Source organism: Ricinus communis, unplaced genomic scaffold (genome assembly GCF_019578655.1).
Source record: "Ricinus communis isolate WT05 ecotype wild-type unplaced genomic scaffold, ASM1957865v1 Ctg21, whole genome shotgun sequence".
Lineage (NCBI taxonomy): Eukaryota > Viridiplantae > Streptophyta > Magnoliopsida > Malpighiales > Euphorbiaceae > Ricinus > Ricinus communis.
In genome coordinates this window covers 25,001-45,000 of record NW_025963455.1, presented here as the reverse complement: position 1 = coordinate 45,000, position 20,000 = coordinate 25,001, and the positions used below count along the sequence as shown (strand labels likewise).

Here is a 20,000-nt window from a genome sequence, read left to right as displayed (position 1 = left end):
TGTTTGTTTATTGCAAGGGGAGCGGGGTCGCCATGCCCCAAATTCCCCGATGTCGGCGAGAGGGGTGGGTGGGCCTTTGCCCTCATCCTCGCCGTCGGCCGACACCAACCCCGGCGCAGGACGCGCCAAGGAAAATTAAATGAAAAGAGCACGCTACTGTAGGCCTCGGAACGATGCGCCTTAGCACGCTGGCCGCCTCTTCGAGAACCATAACGACTCTCAGAACGGATATCTCGGCCTCGCATCGATGAAGAACGCAGCAAAATGCTATACTTGGTGGAATTGCGAATCCCGTGAATCATCGAGTTTTGAACGCAAGTTGCGCCTCAAGCCTTTCTACCGAGGGCACGCCTGCCTGGGTGTCACGTAATCGTCAGCCCCCAACCCTTTCTACATCGAGAGGGGGCGGATTATGGCCTCCCGTGCGCCTCGTGCATGCGTTGGCCTAAAATTGAGTCCCCGGCCACTATCGCCACGGCAATCGGTGGGTTGTAAGACTCTCCAACCGCCGTGCGCGCTTCTCCGCCAAGAGGGAACCCTCGAGACCCCGATGCTGCCGTAAAGGGCATGCTCCAACTGCGACCCCAGGTCAAAGGGATTACCCACTGAGTTTAAGCATATCAATAAGCCGGAGGAAAAGAAACTTACCAGATTCCCCTAGTAACGGCGAGCTAACCGGAATAGCCCAGCTTGAGAATCGGGCGCCCTCAGCGCTCGAATTGTAGTCTGGAGAAGCGCCCTCAGCGCGGACCGGGCCCAAGTCCCCCGGAAGGGGCGCCAGAGAGGGTGAGAGCCCTGTCGTGCTCGGACCCTGTCGCACCACGAGGCGCTCGTCTACGAGTCGGGTTGTTTGGGAATGCAGCCCAAACGGGCGTAAATTCCGCCCAAGGCTAAATACGGGCGAGAGACCGACAGCTAACAAGTACCGCGAGGGAAAGATGAAAAGGACTTTGAAAAGAGAGTCAAAGAGTGCTTGAAATTGTCGGAGGGAAGCGGATGGGGCCGGCGATGCCCCCCGGCCGGATGTGGAACGGCCAAAGCCGGTCCGCCGATCGGCTCGGGTGCGGACCGACGCGGATTGCAGCGGCGGCCCAAGCCCAGGCTTTTGATACGCCTACGGAGATGCCGTCGCATCGATTGTGGATCGCAGCGCGCGCCGTCACGGCGTGCTTCGGCACCTGCGCGCCCGGGCGTCGGCCACGGGTTTCCATCTCGGCCCGTCTTGAAACACTACCAAGGAGTCCGACATGTGCGAGTCAACGGGCGAGTAAACCCGTAAGGCGAAGGAAGCCGACCGGCGGGATCCCCTCGGGTTGCACCGCCGACCGACCTTGATCTTCCGAGAAGGGTTCGAGTGAGAGCATGTCTGTCGGGACCAAAGATGGTGAACTATGCCCGAGCGGGGCGAAGCCAGAGGAAACTCGTGGAGGCCCGCAGCGACACCGACGTGCAAATCGCTCGTCCGACTCTGGGTATAGGGGCGAAAGACTAATCGAACTGCCTAGTAGCTCGGTTCCTCCGAAGTTTCAGGATAGCTGGAGCTCGGACGAGTTCTATCTAAAGCCAATGATTAGAGGTATCGGGGCGAACGCCTCACCTATTCTCAAACTTTAAATAGGTAGGACGGCACGGCCGCTTCGCTGAGCCGCCACGGAATCGAGAGCCCAAGTGGGCCATTTTGGTAAGCGAACTGGCGATGCGGGATGAACCTAAGCCGGGTTACGTGCCCAACCGCGCGCTAACCTAGAACCCACAAAGGGTGTTGGTCGACAAGACAGCAGGACGGTGGTCATGGAAGTCAAATCCGCTAAGGAGTGTGTAACAACTCACCCGCCGAATCAACTAGCCCCGAAATGGATGGCGCTAAGCGCGCGACCTATACCCGGCCGTCGGGCAAGAGCCAGCCCCGATGAGTAGGAGGGCGCGGCGGTCACTGCAAAACCCAGGGCGCGAGCCCGCGAGCGGCCGCCGTGCGATCTCGGTGGTAGTAGCAACATTCAAATGAGAACTTTGAAGGCCAAGAGGGGAAAGGTTCCATGTGAACGGACTTGCACATGGGTTAGTCGATCCTAAGAGACGGGGAAGCCTGTCCGACAGCCGTCAGCGCGCGAACTTCGAAAGGGAATCGGGTTAAAATTCCCAACCGGACGGGCGGCCGACGGCAACGTTAGGAGTCCGGAGACGCCACGGGCCTCGGAAGAGTTATCTTTCCGCTTAATGCCCGCCTACCCCGGAAACGACTCACGGAGGTAGGGTCCACGGCCGAAGAGCACCGCACGTCGCTACGGTGTCCGGCAGCCCCGGCCGCCCATGAAAATCCGGAGGACCGAGTGCCATCCACGCCTTGGCCGTGACTCATAACCGCATCAGTCTCCAAGGTGAACAGCCTCCGGCCAATGGAACAATGTAGGCAAGGGAAGTCGGCAAATGGATCCGTAACCTCGGAAAAGGATTGGCTCTGAGGGCTGGGCCCGGGGTCCCAGTCCCGAACCCGTCGGCCGTCGGCGGACTGCTCGAGCTGCTCCCGCGGCGAGAGCGGGTCGCCGCGTGTCGGCCGGGGACGGACTGGGAACGGCCCTTCTGGGCCTTCCCGGCGTCGAACAGTCGACTCAGAACTGCACGGACAAGGGAATCCGACCGCTTAATTAAAACAAAGCATTGCGATGGTTCCCGCGGATGCTCACGCAATGTGATTTCCGCCCAGTGCTCCGAATGTCAAAGTGAAGAAATTCAACCAAGCGCCGTAAACGGCCGGAGTAACTATGACTCTCTTATAGTAGCCAAATGCCCCGCCATCTAATTAGTGACGCGATGAATGGATTAACGAGATTCCCACCGCCCCCGCTCTACTATCCACAAACCACAGCCCAAGTGGAACGGGCTTGGCGAATCACGGGAAAGAAGACCCCGCTGAGCTTGACTCTAGTCCGACTTTGTGAAATGACTTGAGAGGTGTAGGATAAGTGGGAGCCTTAACCGCGACGGAAATACCACTACTTTTAACGTTATTTTACTTATTCCGTGATCGGAGGGCGGGCTACGCTCTCTTTGGACCCAAGGTCGCTTCGCGGCCGATCCGCCAAGACATTGTCAGTGGGAGTTTGGCTGGGCGTACATCCGTTAAAAGATAACGCAGTGTCCTAAGATGAGCTCAACGAGAACAAATCTCGTGGAACAAAAGGGTAAAGCTCGCTTGATTCTGATTTCCAGACGTAATACTTAACCGTGAAAGCGTGGGCCTATCGATCCTTTAGACCTTCTGAATTTGAAGCTAGAGGTGTCGGAAAGTTACCACAGGGATAACTGGCTTGTGGCAGCCTAAGCGCTCATAGCGACGCTTGCTTTTGATCCTTCATGCTCAGCTCTTCCTATCACTGTGAAGCGAATTCACTAAGTGTTGGATTGTTCACCCACCAATAGGGAACGGAGCTCGGGTTTAGACCGTCGTGAGACAAAGTTAGTTTTACCCTACCGATGATTGTGTCGCAATGGTAATTCAACCTAGTACGAGAGGAACTGCTGATTCGCATAATTGGTCATCGCGCTTGGTTGAAAAGCCAGTGGCGCTGGTTACCGTGGCGCTCGGATTATGACCGAACGCCTCTAAGTCAGAATCCGCCAGAAGCGACGCGTTGTCCGCCGCCGCTTGCCGACCAGCAGAGGGCCTCCGGCCCCAAAGGCACGTGTCGTTGGCTAAGCCCTCGCGGCGGACGAGCCGCGCGGGCCGCCTTTGAATTACAATTTCCACCGCCATGGACTGAATCCTTTGCAGACGACTTAAATACGCTGACGGGTATTGTAGTGGCAGAGTGGCCTTGCCGCCACGCATCCACCGAGATTCAGCCCTTCGCCGCCCGATTCGCCCCTCCCCTCCTCCCCACACGCAAAATCAAAACCAATTTATTCTTAAAAACGGCCCCGAGGTTCCACGCCCAAGGTCCAAGAATCCCCAAGTCCCAAGAATCCCCAAGTCCCAAGTCCCAAAATCCTAGGTAATTCCACAAACTCACGGACTTGAGAACGTGATCTAAGTTCTATTATAGCCGCTACATGCAAGTCCCCCACACTATGCAAAGACGGAGCCAAGTCCCCCGCCTATTCTAGCCAGCTCTGCATGCAAGTCCCCCAAAGTGCTGAGTAAATTAGATAGAAATAGAGGTGGAGGTGATGATTATTTCCCAAATGATCGGGTCAATACACCGAGCGATTTTTCCCAATATATTTCGGGAGTCCAAGCCGATTTCCGATCTATTTCGCTTTATCATACCAAAATTATTTATGTAGAGTTTTTCTTACTGTGTTAAAGAGAAAATGGATGGGATGGAAGTGATGATTATTTCCCGTATGATCGACAACAACCGAGCGCTTTTATTTCTCTTGAATTTATTAAAAGAGAATTCAAGCCGTGAAACCGATCCATCTCCCATTCTAATTAAATTGTGTTTAATTCATTTGTATCCGCTATCGCTGGATTTATCATTGGTTTTGATAAATTATTGGATTAACCACTAAAATCCTGACTGCGTCGCCGAAAAATCCTGACGGGCCCGTGCTGCGTCGCCGATAAATCCTGACGGGCCCGCCTGCCGCGCCGCCGAAAATCCTGACGGGCCCGCCTGCTGCGTCCCGAAAATCCTGACGGGCCCGCCTGCTGCGTCGCCGAAAAATCCTGACGGGCCCGTAGGCGAGAAATCCTTGCGCCACCATCGGCCCCGATATAATCGGTATCCTTGCGCACGGGCCTGTTGGCATAAAATCCTCGCCTGCCAGCCCCCCATTGCCGAGGGCAGCGCGCCTATCGGGCCCGGTGGCGAGAATCCTCGACGCCAGTGCAGCCCACCGCCAGCGAGCCCGTCTGGCCAGTTGGCGAGGAATCCTCGCGTGGCAGCCCCCCAATTGCCGAGGCAGCGCGCCCATCGGGCCAGTTGGCGAGAATCCTCGCACGCCAGGCAGCCACTGCTGGCGAGCCAGCGCGCCCGTCTGCCCAGTTGGCGAGGAACTCGCGTGCCCGACCCCTTTGCCGAATAAGCGCGCCCATCGGGCCCGTTGGCGAGAATCCTCGCAGTTGCAGCCACCGCCGGCTAGCCAGCGCGCCTGTCGGGCCAGCTTGGCGAGGAATCCTCGCGCGCCGGCCCCAATTGCCGACCCATCGGGCCCGTTGACGATAATCCTCGCAGTTGCAGCCACTGCCGGCGTAGCCAGCGCGCCTGTCGGGCCAGTTGGCGAGAATCTCGAGTGCCATTGCCGAGGCAGCGCGCCCATCGGGCCCGTTGGCGAGAATCTCGCAGCGCGGGCCCGTTGGCAGCGATCCTCGCAGCCCAGCGCGCGCGCTGGCAGGGCATCCTCGCAGCCTAGCGCGCGCGCTGGCAGCGCATCCTCGCAGCCCAGCGCGCGCGCTGGCAGCGCATCCTCGCAGCCTCAGCGCGCGCGCTGGCAGCGCATCTCGCAGGCGCGGGCCCGTTGGCAGCGCATCCTCGCAGCTCCATCGTCGCTGGGCGTGCCACTGCGGGGCAACAATCCTCGCCTATGAACCTCTTTTGGCGAGAAATCACCGCGTGAACCTCTTTGCTAGTTTTCGGCCTGCATGTGGCACTCCGCCACCACCACATTTGATGCCTCCATAGCCTTTTCCTAACAATCTATCAGCCCCAATATGTTCTAGGAAGCCCGAAAAGGTTGTAAAATTCTTATGAAATCAAGAGGATCATTGATTGCTAAGTTTGCTACTTGGTTGTCTATCGTAGCCCGACCACCACATGCAAAGTAGCCATTTAAGCCAATATCTTACAAGCTGAGCGTGCACTTTTAAAGAAAATGTACCAATGATAACTCCAATAATTTTGACATATCTTTATGGCCCTACACAAAAATGGTGATTTTTGATGTCAATTCTATTTTTATGAATTTCAATTTTTAATATTTAAAAATAAAAAATATACTAAATGTGCTCTAAATTTTTTAAAATTTTGTGGTGGTATATTATATTATTCTTAACATATGTGCAAAATCAAATTAAAATTCCTTGAAATGAATTTTTATGGGGTGGATGGTGGAACATAGTGATGTCTCCTCCCGACAGACTTCAACATGCTTCTTAGCCTCTTTAGGGGTGCAGATGCCTCACCCCTGGGGGCTTGGGAGCCTGGGCACGGGGCATGTCTGGGCTGCAAGATAGGCATCGTATCCACGGAATTGGCCCGCAACACCCCAGCCCCTCCGCCCCGTCCCGGATGTCTAAAATTTCCCGGACACTTGGCCCACCGGCCCATTTTCTAAAAATTCAAAATGGAGCATGGGCATCGCCTTGCTTTAGGCATACATGGGCTTTATTTTCTTACTGTAGTGAGGCATCGAGGTGTTGTAGCCTATAATAGCCCCAGTCGGAACTGACGCGGCCCGAATATGAATTGACGGAATTTTACGCGGCCGTGATGGCCGTAGAGGGCGAGGCCGACATGGATGGAAGATCCAACTAAAGCCGCTGGGGCCCAACCCCATGCAAGAGCGTGCTAATAGGTTGTCAACGACGGTGGGCGATGCATTGTCATAAGATGCCCTAAACCAAGCAATAGTCAACCTTGCAGCATGCCCACGCATGAGGCGCCGTCCCTCTCGGCCGAGGCACACATTCTGGATCTGCCTCGCATGGGCACACAAGCTCGATCTTGCCGACGTATGCAGCTCTTGCACGGACGTATGCTTATGTTAAGGCCGGAGATGATCTCCGAGCTTGGGCGTGTTATTAGGCGATGTTGCACCGCGAGGGCATGTCATTCAATTGTATTGCCCGAGCTCGTGTCGCGAAGCTTATGCGACTCCCCGCTGCGAGGAGTTTGGATCCGGCCGATGATACATTTCTTGCATGGGCTCGTGGCTTGTGTTGAGGCTAGAGACGAGCCGCAGTGTCGGGCGTCCTATGCACGTAGTTTTGATCCTTCCGACGATGCAAATCTTGCACCCGCGATGCTTATGTTAAGGCCGGAGAGAAGCTCTAAGCCTGGGCGTGTTATTAGGCGATGTTGCACCGAGAGGGCATGTCATTCAATTGTATTGCCCGACCTCGCGGTCGCAGAAGCTTATGCGACTCCCCGCTGCAAGGAGTTTGGATCCGGCCGATGATACATGTCTAGCTCTGGGCTTGTGCTTATGTTGAGGCTTGAGATGAGCTACATGCCCGGGCGCCATATAGGGCCGATGATGTTGCATTATGAGGGCATGTCATTCAACTGTATTGCCCGAGGTGGTGGACTAAGCTCTTGCACGGAGTTTGTATCCCGCCGACGATGCGATCTTGCCTCGCACATGCTTATGTTAAGGCCGGAGATGATCTCCGAGCTTGGGCGTGTTATTAGCGGGTGTTGCACTGAGAGGGCATGTCATTCAACTGTATTGCCCGACCTTGTGTGGCGAAGCTTACGCGCATTCCCCGCTGCGAGGAGTTTGGATCCGGTCGATGATACATGTCTAGCATGGGCCTGTGCTTGTGTTGAGGCTTGAGATGAGCTACCGGCTCCAACGTGCTAATGATCGGATGTTGCACTCGAGGGCAATGTCATTCGGCTGTATTGCTTGAGGTGGTGGGCGAAAGTTCTTAGCACGGAGTTCGTGATCCCACCGACGTATGCAAATCTTGCACGGGCGCATGCTTATGTTAAGGCCGGAGCTGATCTCTAAGCTTGGGCGTGTTATTAGCGGATGTTGCACTGAGAGGGCATGTCATTCAATTGTATTGCCTGACCTTGTGTGGCCGAAGCTTATGCGCACTCCCTGTTGCGAGGAGTTTGATTCTGGTCGATGATACATTTCTAGCAGCGTCTGTGCTTTTGTTGAGGCCGGACACGGGCCGTTGGTGGAAATTTGATGTTTTGACGGGCACCGGTGGCATGTGGGCTATCTTTATGCCGAGGCCGGAGACGATCTCTAGGCTTGGGGGTGAAATGATGTGGATGTTCCACTGCAAAGGCATGTCATTGTTGTGTTGCTGGAGCTATGTGGGACGGAAGCTTATAAAACCCTTCTTGGTCGGGGCTTGATTCGGCCGACGATGCACGCTTCTTCTGTGAATCCTTAAACTCTTCGCACCCAAATGGGGGCAGCTGTTTCATTCGGTGTTTCGGCACGCTTGACGGGCATAACATGCTTGTTGGGGCTGTAGTTCACTGATTGGAATTGTTGCTCATTGTACGGGTGGTGCATGAGTCGATCACGATCGCTTGGTAGGCAGGCCTGTGCTCGCGATCGAATTGCTTCCCCGCCATCCTTTCAGCCCCAGCCCAAGTGAATGTTTTGTAAGGTGGGCAAATGTCGGGTTCCCGTGTTGCATACCCACACTAGTGGAATTCAATGATGTTGCCGTCCCATATTTCGCCTTGTGCCTCCTTTCGGGGCATCGCGTGAACATTGTAGCGGTATCTGTGTTCCAAACATGCCGTTTCTACCGCTGTGGCCCATGGACCGTCAGCTCGTGCTATCGGATGCGAATGCTATGCGGGCGGAGGGCGAAATCATCCTCCATTAGCCCATTGTTTCCTAAATATGAACGACGGACGCCTCGCTTCGAGCCTTAAGCACATTGCATTGTCGATTGTTGGGCTTCGTGCGGGCAAACTGATGTCGCTAAGGAATGCTACCCGGCTGATCCCGCCAGTAGTCATATGCTTGTCTCAAAGATTAAGCCATGCATGTGTAAGTATGAACTAATTCAGACCGTGAAACCGCGAATGGCCCATTAAATCAGCTTATAGTTTGTTCGATGGTATCCGCTACCGGATAACCGTAGTAATTCTAGAGCTAATACGCAACAAACCCCGACTTCCTGGAAGGGATGCATTTATTAGATAAAGGTCGACGCGGCTCCGCCCGCTGCTCCGATGATTCATGATAATTGACGGATCGACGGCCTTAGTGCCGGCCGACGCATCATTCAAATTTCCGCCCTATCAACTTCTCGATGGTAGGATAGAGGCCTACCATGGTGGTGACGGGTGACGGAGAATTAGGGTTCGATTCCGGAGAGGGAGCCCGAGAAACGCTACCACATCCAAGGAAGGCAGCAGCGCGAAATTACCCAACTCACACGGGAGGTAGTGATAATAAATAACAATACCGGCCTTTGAGTCCGGTAATTGGAATGAGTACAATCTAAATCCCTTTAACGAGGATCCACTTGAGGGCAAGTCCGGTGCCAGCAGCCGCGAATTCCAGCCCAATAGCGATATTTAAGTTGCTGCAGCTAAAAGCTCGAGTTGACCTTGGGTTGGTCGACCGGTCCGCCTAGCGGTGTGCACCTGTCGCCTCGTCCCTTCTGCCGACGATGCGCCTCCTGGCCTTAACTGGCCGGGTCAGCCTCCGGCCGTTACTTTGAAGAAATTAGAGTGCTCAAAGCAAGCCTACGCCCGTATACATTAGCATGGGATAACATCATAGGATTTCGGTCCTATTCCGCTGGCCTTCTGGATCTGGAGTAATGATTAACAGGGATGTCGGGGCATTCGATTTCATAGTCAGAGGTGAAATTTTGGATTTATGAAAGACGCAATAACCGCGAAAGCATTTGCCAAGGATGTTTTCATTAATCAAGAACGAAAGTCGGGGCTCAAGACGATCGACACCGCCCTAGTCTCAACTATAAACGTATGCCACCAGGATCGGCCGGATGTTGCTTTTAGACTCACGCACCTTATGAGAAATCAAAGTCTTGGGTTCCGGGGAGTATGGTCGCAAGGCCGAAACTTAAAGGAATTGACTAAGGGCACCACTAGGAGTGGAGCCCGCGCTTAATTTGACTCAACACGGGAAACTTACCAGTCCGCATAGTAAGGATTGACAGACCGAGAGCTCTTTCTGATTCTACGGGTGGTGGTGCATGGCCGCTCTTAGCTGGTGGAGCGATTTGTCCGGTTAATTCCGTTAACGAACGTAGACCTCAGCCTCGCTAATTAGCTATGCGGAGGTATCCTCCGCCGCCAGCCTTCTTAGAGGGACTATGGCCTTCTAGCCAAGGAAGTTTGAGGCAATAACAGTCCGTGATGCCCTTAGATGTTCGGGTCGACGCGCGCTACACCGATGTATTCAACGTAGTCTATAGCCTCGGCCGACAGCCCGTGTAATCTTTGAAATTTCATCGGATGGGATAGATCATTGCAATTGTTGGTCTTCAACGAGGAATTCCTAGTAAGCGCGAGTCATCAGCTCGCGTTGACTACGCCCCCGCCTTTGTACACACCGCCTGGCCGCCTCCCACCGATTGAATGGTCCGTGAAGTGTTCGGATCGCGGCGACGTGGGCGGTTTCCGCCGGCGACGCCGCGAGAAGTCCACTCAACCTTATCATTTAGAGGAAGGAGAAGTCGAATAAGGTTTCCGAGGTGAACCCGCTAAGGATCATTGTCAAACCCGCCCCGCAGAACGACCCCGCTAACATGTTTGCTTATTGCAAGGGGAGCGGGGTCGCCATGCCCCAAATCTCCGGCTGTCGGCGAGAGGGGTGGGTGGGCCTTTGCCCTCACTCGCCGTCGGCCGACACCAACCCCGCGCAGGACGCGCCAAGGAAAATTAAATGAAAAGAGCACGCTACTGTAGGCCTCGGAACGATGCGCCTTAGGCACGCTGGCCGCCTCTTCGAGAACCATAACGACTCTGCGAACGGATATCTCGGCCTCGCATCGATGAAGAACGCAGCAAAATGCTATACTTGGTGGAATTGCGAATCCCGTGAATCATCGAAGTTTTGAACGCAAGTTGCGCCTCAAGCCTTTCGGCCGAGGGCACGCCTGCCTGGGTGTCACGTAATCGCCGCCCCCAACCCTTTCTACATCGAGAGGGGGCGGATTATGGCCTCCCGTGCGCCTCGTGCATGCGTTGGCCTAAAATTGAGTCCCCGGCCACTATCGCCACGCAATCGGTGGGTTGTAAGACTCTCCGAACCGCCGTGCGCGCTTCGCTCGCCAAGAGGGAACCCTCGAGACCCCGATGCTGCCGTAAAGGGCATGCTCCAACTGCGACCCCAGGTCAAAGGGATTACCCACTGAGTTTAAGCATATCAATAAGCCGGAGGAAAAGAAACTTACCAGATTCCCCTAGTAACGGCGAGCTAACCGGAATAGCCCAGCTTGAGAATCGGGCGCCCTCAGCGCTCGAATTGTAGTCTGAGAAGCGCCCTCAGCGCGGACCGGGCCCAAGTCCCCCGGAAGGGGCGCCAGAGAGGGTGAGAGCCCTGTCGTGCCCGGACCCTGTCGCACCACGAGGCGCTCGTCTACGAGTCGGGTTGTTTGGGAATGCAGCCCAAATCGGGCGTAAATTCCGCCCAAGGCTAAATACGGGCGAGAGACCGATAGCCAACAAGTACCGCGAGGGAAAGATGAAAAGGACTTTGAAAAGAGAGTCAAAGAGTGCTTGAAATTGCTCTGGAGGGAAGCGGATGGGCCGGCGATGCGCCCCCGGCCGGATGTGGAACGGCCAGTCGGCCCGCCGATCGGCCGGGTGCGACCGACGCGGATTGCAGCGCGCCCAAGCCCAAAGCTTTTGATACGCCTACGGAGATGCCGTCGCATCGATTGTGGATCGCAGCGCGCGCCGTCACGGCGTGCTTCGGCACCTGCGCGCCCGGGCGTCGGCCACGGGTTTCCATCTCGGCCCGTCTTGAAACACGGACCAAGGAGTCCGACATGTGCGAGTCAACGGGCGAGTAAACCCGTAAGGCGAAGGAAGCCGACCGGCGGGATCCCCTCGGGTTGCACCGCCGACCGACCTTGATCTTCCGAGAAGGGTTCGAGTGAGAGCATGTCTGTCGGGACCAAAGATGGTGAACTATGCCCGAGCGGGGCGGCCAGAGGAAACTCGTGGAGGCCCGCAGCGACACCGACGTGCAAATCGCTCGTCCGACTCTGGGTATAGGGGCGAAAGACTAATCGAACTGCCTAGTAGCTGGTTCCTCCGAAGTTTCAGGATAGCTCGGAGCTCGGACGAGTTCTACTCGTAAAGCCAATGATTAGAGGTATCGGGGCGAACGCCCTCGACCTATTCTCAAACTTTAAATAGGTAGGACGGCACGGCCGCTTCGCTGAGCCGCCACGGAATCGAGAGCCCAAGTGGGCCATTTTGGTAAGCGAACTGGCGATGCGGGATGAACCGAAGTCGGGTTACGTGCCCAACCGCGCGCTAACCTAGAACCCACAAAGGGTGTTGGTCGACAAGACAGCAGGACGGTGGTCATGGAAGTCAAATCCGCTAAGGAGTGTGTAACAACTCACCCGCCGAATCAACTAGCCCCGAAATGGATGGCGCTTAAGCGCGCGACCTATACCTCGGCCACGGGCAAGAGCCAGCCCCGATGAGTAGGAGGGCGCGGCGGTCACTGCAAAACCCAGGGCGCGAGCCCGGCGAGCGGCCGCCGGCAGATCTCGGTGGTAGTAGCAACATTCAAATGAGAACTTTGAAGGCCAAGAGGGAAAGGTTCCATGAACGACTTGCACATGGGTTAGTCGATCCTAAGAGACGGGGAAGCCTGTCCGACAGCGTCAGCGCGCGAACTTCGGAAGGGAATCGGGTTAAAATTCCCAACCGGACGGGCGGCCGACGGCAACGTTAGGAGTCCGGAGACGCCGGCGGGGCCTCGGAAGAGTTATCTTTCCGCTTAATGCCCGCCTACCCCGGAAACGACTCAGTCGGAGGTAGGGTCCACGGCCGAAGAGCACCGCACGTCGCTACGGTGTCCGGCAGCCCCCGGCCGCCCATGAAAATCCGGAGGACCGAGTGCCATCCACGCCTTGGCCGTGACTCATAACCGCATCAGTCTCCAAGGTGAACAGCCTCCGGCCAATGGAACAATGTAGGCAAGGGAAGTCGCAAATGGATCCGTAACCTCGGAAAAGGATTGGCTCTGAGGGCTGGGCCCGGGGTCCCAGTCCCGAACCCGTCGGCCGTCGGCGGACTGCTCGAGCTGCTCCCGCGGCGAGAGCGGGTCGCCGCGGTCGGCCGGGGACGGACTGGGAACGGCCCTTCTGGGCCTTCCCGGCGTCAACAGTCGACTCAGAACTGGTACGGACAAGGGAATCCGACCGCTTAATTAAAACAAAGCATTGCGATGGTTCCCCGCGGATGCTCACGCAATGTGATTTCCCGCCCAGTGCTCCGAATGTCAAAGGAAGAAATTCAACCAAGCGCCGTAAACGGCCGGAGTAACTATGACTCTCTTAAGGTAGCCAAATGCCCCGCCATCTAATTAGTGACGCGTATGAATGGATTAACGAGATTCCCACCGCCCCCGCTCTACTATCCAGCCAAACCACAGCCAAGTGGAACGGGCTTGGCGAATCACGGGAAAGAAGACCCCGCTGAGCTCTGACTCTAGTCCGACTTTGTGAAATGACTTGAGAGGTGTAGGATAAGTGGGAGCCTTAACCGCGACGGAAATACCACTACTTTTAACGTTATTTTACTTATTCCGTGATCGGAGGGCGGGCTACGCCTCTCTTTGGACCCAAGGTCGCTTCACGGCCGATCCGCCAAGACATTGTCAGTGGGAGTTTGGCTGGGCGTACATCCGTTAAAAGATAACGCAGTGTCCTAAGATGAGCCCAACGAGAACAGAAATCTCGTGGAACAAAAGGGTAAAAGCTCGCTTGATTCTGATTTCCAGACGTAATACTTAACCGTGAAAGCGTGGGCCTATCGATCCTTTAGACCTTCTGAATTTGAAGCTAGAGGTGTCGGAAAGTTACCACAGGGATAACTGGCTTGTGGCAGCCAAGCGCTCATAGCGACGTTGCTTTTGATCCTTCATGCTCAGCTCTTCCTATCACTGTGAAGCGAATTCACTAAGTGTTGGATTGTTCACCCACCAATAGGGAACGTGAGCTCGGGTTTAGACCGTCGTGAGACAGTTAGTTTTACCCTACCGATGATTGTGTCGCAATGGTAATTCAACCTAGTACGAGAGGAACTGCTGATTCGCATAATTGGTCATCGCGCTTGGTTGAAAAGCCAGTGGCGCTGGTTACCGCGGCGCTCGGATTATGACTGAACGCCCTAAGTCAGAATCCGCCGAAGCGACGCGTTGTCCGCCGCCGTTTGCCGACCAGCAGAGGGCCTCCGCCCCAAAGGCACGTGTCGCTATTAAGCCCTCGCGGGCGGACGAGCGCGCGGGCCGCCTTTGAATTACAATTTCCACCGGCCATGGACTGAACTTTGCAGACGACTTAAATACGCCGACGGGTATTGTAGTGGCAGAGTGGCCTTGCCGCCACGCATCCACCGAGATTCAGCCCTTCGCCGCCCGATTCGCCCCTCCCCTCCTCCCCACACGCAAAATCAAAACCAATTTATTCTTAAAAACGGCCCCGAGGTTCCACGCCCAAGGTCCAAGAATCCCCAAGTCCCAAGAATCCCCCAAGTCCCAAGTCCCAAAATCCTAGGTAATTCCACAAACTCACGGACTTGAGAACGTGATCTAAGTTCTATTATAGCTGCTACATGCAAGTCCCCCACACTATGCAAAGACGGAGCCAAGTCCCCCGCCTATTCTAGCCGCCTGCATGCAAGTCCCCCAAAGTGCTGAGTAAATTAGATAGAAATAGAGGTGGAGGTGATGATTATTTCCCAAATGATCGGGTCGAATACACCGAGCGATTTTTCCCAATATATTTCTGGGAGTCCAAGCCGATTTCCGATCTATTTCCGCTTTGTCATACCAAAATTATTTATGTAGAGTTTTTCTTTACTGTGTTAAAGAGAAAATGGATGGGATGGAAGTGATGATTATTTCCCGTATGATCGACAACAACCGAGCGCTTTTATTTCTCTTGAATTTATTAAAAGAGAATTCAAGCCGTGAAACCGATCCATCTCCCATTCTAATTAAATTGTGTTTAATTCATTTGTATCCGCTATCGCTGGATTTATCATTGGTTTTTGATAAATTATTGGATTAACCACTAAAATCCCGACCGCGCCGGCCAAAAATCCCGACGGGCCCGCGGCCGCCGATAAATCCTGACGGGCCCGCCTGCTGCGCCGCCGAAAATCCTGACGGGCCCGCCTGCTGCGTCCCGAAAATCCTGACGGGCCCGCCTGCTGCGTCGCCGAAAAATCCTGACGGGCCCGTAGGCGAGAAATCCTTGCGCGCCACCATCGGCCCCGTGATATAATCGGTATCCTTGCGCACGGGCCTGTTGGCATAAAATCCTCGCCTGCCAGCCCCCCATTGCCGAGGGCAGCGCGCCTATCGGGCCCGGTGGCGAGAATCCTCGACGCCAGGCAGCCACCGCCAGCGAGCCCGTCTGGCCAGCTTGGCGAGGAATCCTCGCGTGGCAGCCCCCCCAATTGCCGAGGGCAGCGCGCCTATCGGGCCAGCTTGGCGAGAATCCTCGCACGCCAGGCAGCCACTGCCGGCGAGCCAGCGCGCCCGTCTGCCCAGCTTGGCGAGGAATCCTCGCGTGCCCGACCCCTTTGCCGAATAAGCGCGCCTATCGGGCCCGTTGGCGAGAATCCTCGCAGGCCAGGCAGCCACCGCTGGCTAGCCAGCGCGCCTGTCGGGCCAGCTTGGCGAGGAATCCTCGCGTGCCAGCCCCCAATTGCCGACCCATCGGGCCCGTTGACGATAATCCTCGCAGGCCAGGCAGCCACCTACTGGCGAGTCAGCGCGCCTGTCGGGCCAGCTTGGCGAGGAATCCTCGAGTGCCAGCTACCATTGCCGAGGCAGCGCCCCATCGGGCCCGTTGGCGAGAATCTCGCAGGCGCGGGCCCGTTGGCAGCGTATCCTCGCAGCTCTAGCGCGCGCGCTCGGCAGGGTATCCTCGCAGCTCTAGCGCGCGCGCTCGGCAGCGATCCTCGCAGCTCTAGCGCGCGCGCTCGGCAGCGCATCTCGCAGCGCGGGCCCGTTGGCAGCGCATCCTCGCAGTCTCCATCGTCGCTGGGCGTGCCACTACGGGGCAACAATCCCCGCCTATGAACCTCTTTGGCGAGAAATCACCGCGTGAACCTCTTTGCTAGTTTTCGGCCTGCATGTGGCACTCCGCCACCACCACATTTGATGCCTCCATAGCCTTTTCCTAACAATCTATCAGCCCCAATATGTTCTAGGAAGCCCGAAAAGGTTGTAAAATTCTTATGAAATCAAGAGGATCATTGATTGCTAAGTTTGCTACTTGGTTGTCTATCGTAGCCCGACCACCACATGCAAAGTAGCCATTTAAGCCAATATCTTACAAGCTGAGCGTGCACTTTTAAAGAAAATGTACCAATGATAACTCCAATAATTTTGACATATCTTTTATGGGCCCTACACAAAAATGGTGATTTTTGATGTCAATTCTATTTTTATGAATTTCAATTTTTAATATTTAAAAAATAAAAAATATACTAAATGTGCTCTAAATTTTTTAAAATTTTGTGGTGGTATATTATATTATTCTTAACATATGTGCAAAATCAAATTAAAATTCCTTGAAATGAATTTTTAAGGGGGTGGATGGTGGAACATAGTGATGTCTCCTCCCGACAGACTTCAACATGCTTCTTAGCCTCTTTAGGGGTGCAGATGCCTCACCCCTGGGGGCTTGGGAGCCCGGGCACGGGGCATGTCCGGGCTGCAAGATAGGCATCGGTATCCACGGAATTGGCCCGCAACACCCCAGCCCCCTCCGCCCCCGTCCCGGATGTCTAAAATTTCCCGGACACGGTGGGCTCCACCGGGCCCATTTTCTAAAAATTCAAAATGGAGCATGGGCATCGCCTTGCTTTAGGCATACATGGGCTTTATTTTCTTACTGTAGTGAGGCATCGAGGTGTTGTAGCCTATAATAGCCCCAGTCGGAACTGACGCGGCCCGAATATGAATTGACGGAATTTTACGCGGCCGTGATGGCCGTAGAGGGCGAGGCCGTAGACATGGATGGAAGATCCAACTAAAGCCGCTGGGGCCCAACCCCATGCAAGAGCGTGCTAATAGGTTGTCAACGCACGGTGGGCGATGCATTGTCATAAGATGCCCAAACCAAGCAATAGTCAATCTTGCAGCATGCCCACGCATGAGGCGCCGGCCCCTCTCGGCCGAGGCACACATTCTTGGATCTGCCTCGCATGGGCACACAAGCTCGTGATCTTGCCGACGTATGCAGCTCTTGCACGGACGTATGCTCTATGTTAAGGCCGGAGATGATCTCCGAGCTTGGGCGTGTTATTAGGCAGATGTTGCACCGCGAGGGCATGTCATTCAATTGTATTGCCCGAGCTCGTGTCGCGAAGCTTATGCGCACTCCCCGCTGCGTAGGAGTTTGGATCCGGCCGATGATACATTTCTTGCATGGGCTCGTGGCTTGTGTTGAGGCTAGAGACGAGCCGCAGTGTCGGGCGTCCTATGCATCGTAGTTTTGATCCTTCCGACGATGCAAATCTTGCACCCGCGATGCTTATGTTAAGGCCGGAGAGAAGCTCTAAGCTTGGGCGTGTTATTAGGCAGATGTTGCACCGAGAGGGCATGTCATTCAATTGTATTGCCCGACCTCGCGTCGCAGAAGCTTACGCGCACTCCCCGCTGCAAGGAGTTTGGATCCGGCCGATGATACATGTCTAGCTCTGGGCTTGTGCTTATGTTGAGGCTTGAGATGAGCTACATGCTCGGGCGCCATATAGGGCCGATGATGTTGCATTATGAGGGCATGTCATTCAACTGTATTGCCCGAGGTGGTGGACGGAAGCTCTTGCACGGAGTTTGTATCCCGCCGACGTATGCAGATCTTGCCTCGCACATGCTTATGTTAAGGCCGGAGATGATCTCCGAGCTTGGGCGTGTTATTAGCGGGTGTTGCACTGAGAGGGCATGTCATTCAACTGTATTGCCCGACCTTGTGTGGCGAAGCTTACGCGCATTCCCCGCTGCGAGGAGTTTGGATCCGGTCGATGATACATGTCTAGCATGGGCCTGTGCTTGTGTTGAGGCTTGAGATGAGCGCTCGTGCTCCAACGTGCTAATGATCGGATGTTGCACCTCGAGGGCAATGTCATTCGGCTGTATTGCTTGAGGTGGTGGGCGAAAGTTCTTAGCACGGAGTTCGTGATCCCACCGACGTATGCAAATCTTGCACGGGCGCATGCTTATGTTAAGGCCGGAGTTGATCTCTAAGCTTGGGCGTGTTATTAGCGGATGTTGCACTGAGAGGGCATGTCATTCAATTGTATTGCCCGACCTTCTGTGGCCGGCTTATGCGCACTCCCTGCTGCGAGGAGTTTGATCTGGTCGATGATACATTTCTAGCAGCGTCTGTGCTTTGCTGAGGCCGGACACGGGCCGTTGGTGGAAATTTGATGTTTTGACGGGCACCGGTGGCATGTGGGCTATCTTTATGCCGAGGCCGGAGACGCATCTCTAGGCTTGGGGGTGAAATGATGTGGATGTTCCACTGCAAAGGCATGTCATTAAGCTGTGTTGCCGGAGCTATGGGACGGAAGCTTATAAAACCCTTCTTGGTTGGGGCTTGATTCGGCCGACGATGCACGCTTCTTTCGGTAATCCTTAAACTCTTCGCACTCAGCCGTGGGGGCAGCTGTTTCATCTCGGTGTTTCGCACGCTTGACGGGCATAACATGCTTGTTGGGGCTGTAGTTCGCCGATTGGAATTGTTGCTCATTGTACGGGTGGTGCATGAGTCGATCACGATCGTTTGGGTAGGCAGGCCTGTGCTCGCGATCGAATTGCTTCCCCGCGATCCTTTCAGCCCCAGCCCAAGTGAATGTTTTGTAAGTGGGCAAATGTCGGGTTCCTGTGTTGCATACCCACACTAGTGGAATTCAATAATGTTGCCGTCCCATATTTCGCCTTGTGCCTCCTTTCGGGGCATCGGGTGAACATTGTAGCGGTATCTGTGTTCCAAACATGCCGTTTCGGCCGTTGTGGCCCATGGACCGTCAGCTCGTGCTATCGGATGCGAATGCTATGCGGGCGGGAGGGCGAAATCATCCTCCATTAGCCCATTGTTTCCTAAATATGAACGACGGACGCTCTCGCTTCGAGCCTTAAGCACATTGCATTGTCGATTGTTGGGCTTCGCGCGGGCACCGATGTCGCTAAGGAATGCTACCCGGCTGATCCCGCCAGTAGTCATATGCTTGTCTCAAAGATTAAGCCATGCATGTGTAAGTATGAACTAATTCAGACCGTGAAACCGCGAATGGCCCATTAAATCAGCTATAGTTTGTTTGATGGTATCCGCTACTCGGATAACCGTAGTAATTCTAGAGCTAATACGCAACAAACCCCGACTTCCTGGAAGGGATGCATTTATTAGATAAAGGTCGACGCGGGCTCCGCCCGCTGCTCCGATGATTCATGATAATTGACGGATCGCACGGCCTTAGTGCCAGCGACGCATCATTCAAATTTCCGCCCTATCAACTTCGATGGTAGGATAGAGGCCTACCATGGTGGTGGACGGGTGACGGAGAATTAGGGTTCGATTCCCGGAGAGGGAGCCCGAGAAACGGCTACCACATCCAAGGAAGGCAGCAGCGCGAAATTACCCAATCCCGACACGGGAGGTAGTGATAATAAATAACAATACCGGCCTTTGAGTCCGGTAATTGGAATGAGTACAATCTAAATCCCTTAACGAGGATCCACTTGAGGGCAAGTCCGGTGCCAGCAGCCGCGTAATTCCAGCCCAATAGCGATATTTAAGTTGTTGCAGCTAAAAGCTCGAGTTGACCTTGGGTTGGTCGACCGGTCCGCCTAGCGGTGTGCACTCGTCGTCTCGTCCCTTCCGCCGGCGATGCGCCTCCTGGCCTTAACTGGCCGGGTCGGCCTCCGGCCGTTACTTTGAAGAAATTAGAGTGCTCAAAGCAAGCCTACGCCTGTATACATTAGCATGGGATAACATCATAGGATTTCGGTCCTATTCCGCTGGCCTTCTGGATCGGAGTAATGATTAACAGGACAGTCGGGGCATTCGATTTCATAGTCAGAGGTGAAATTCTTGGATTTATGAAAGACGCAACAACCGCGAAAGC

At 54.8% G+C, this 20,000-nt stretch overlaps 5 non-coding genes and 3 pseudogenes across 5 annotated transcripts; all 8 read left to right on the top strand.

Moving 5' to 3' along the window:
* Positions 1-214: 214 nt before the first annotated feature.
* On the top strand, positions 215-365 carry LOC125368863 (annotated as a pseudogene).
* Positions 366-579: 214 nt separating this feature from the next.
* On the top strand, positions 580-3,863 carry LOC125368886. The gene has a single exon (XR_007214502.1). It is a non-coding gene; the product is annotated as a 28S ribosomal RNA (ribosomal RNA).
* A 295-nt stretch (positions 3,864-4,158) lies between these two features.
* On the top strand, positions 4,159-4,252 carry LOC125368876. The gene has a single exon (XR_007214493.1). It is a non-coding gene; the product is annotated as a small nucleolar RNA Z103 (small nucleolar RNA).
* Positions 4,253-4,320: 68 nt separating this feature from the next.
* LOC125368871 lies at positions 4,321-4,420 on the top strand (annotated as a pseudogene).
* Positions 4,421-10,633: 6,213 nt separating this feature from the next.
* LOC125368880 lies at positions 10,634-10,785 on the top strand. Its single transcript, XR_007214497.1, has one exon. It is a non-coding gene; the product is annotated as a 5.8S ribosomal RNA (ribosomal RNA).
* Positions 10,786-10,999: 214 nt separating this feature from the next.
* Positions 11,000-14,283, top strand: LOC125368885. Its single transcript, XR_007214501.1, has one exon. It is a non-coding gene; the product is annotated as a 28S ribosomal RNA (ribosomal RNA).
* Positions 14,284-14,577: 294 nt separating this feature from the next.
* LOC125368874 lies at positions 14,578-14,673 on the top strand. The gene has a single exon (XR_007214491.1). It is a non-coding gene; the product is annotated as a small nucleolar RNA Z103 (small nucleolar RNA).
* Positions 14,674-14,743: 70 nt separating this feature from the next.
* LOC125368869 lies at positions 14,744-14,843 on the top strand (annotated as a pseudogene).
* The last annotated feature ends 5,157 nt before the right edge of the window (positions 14,844-20,000 follow it).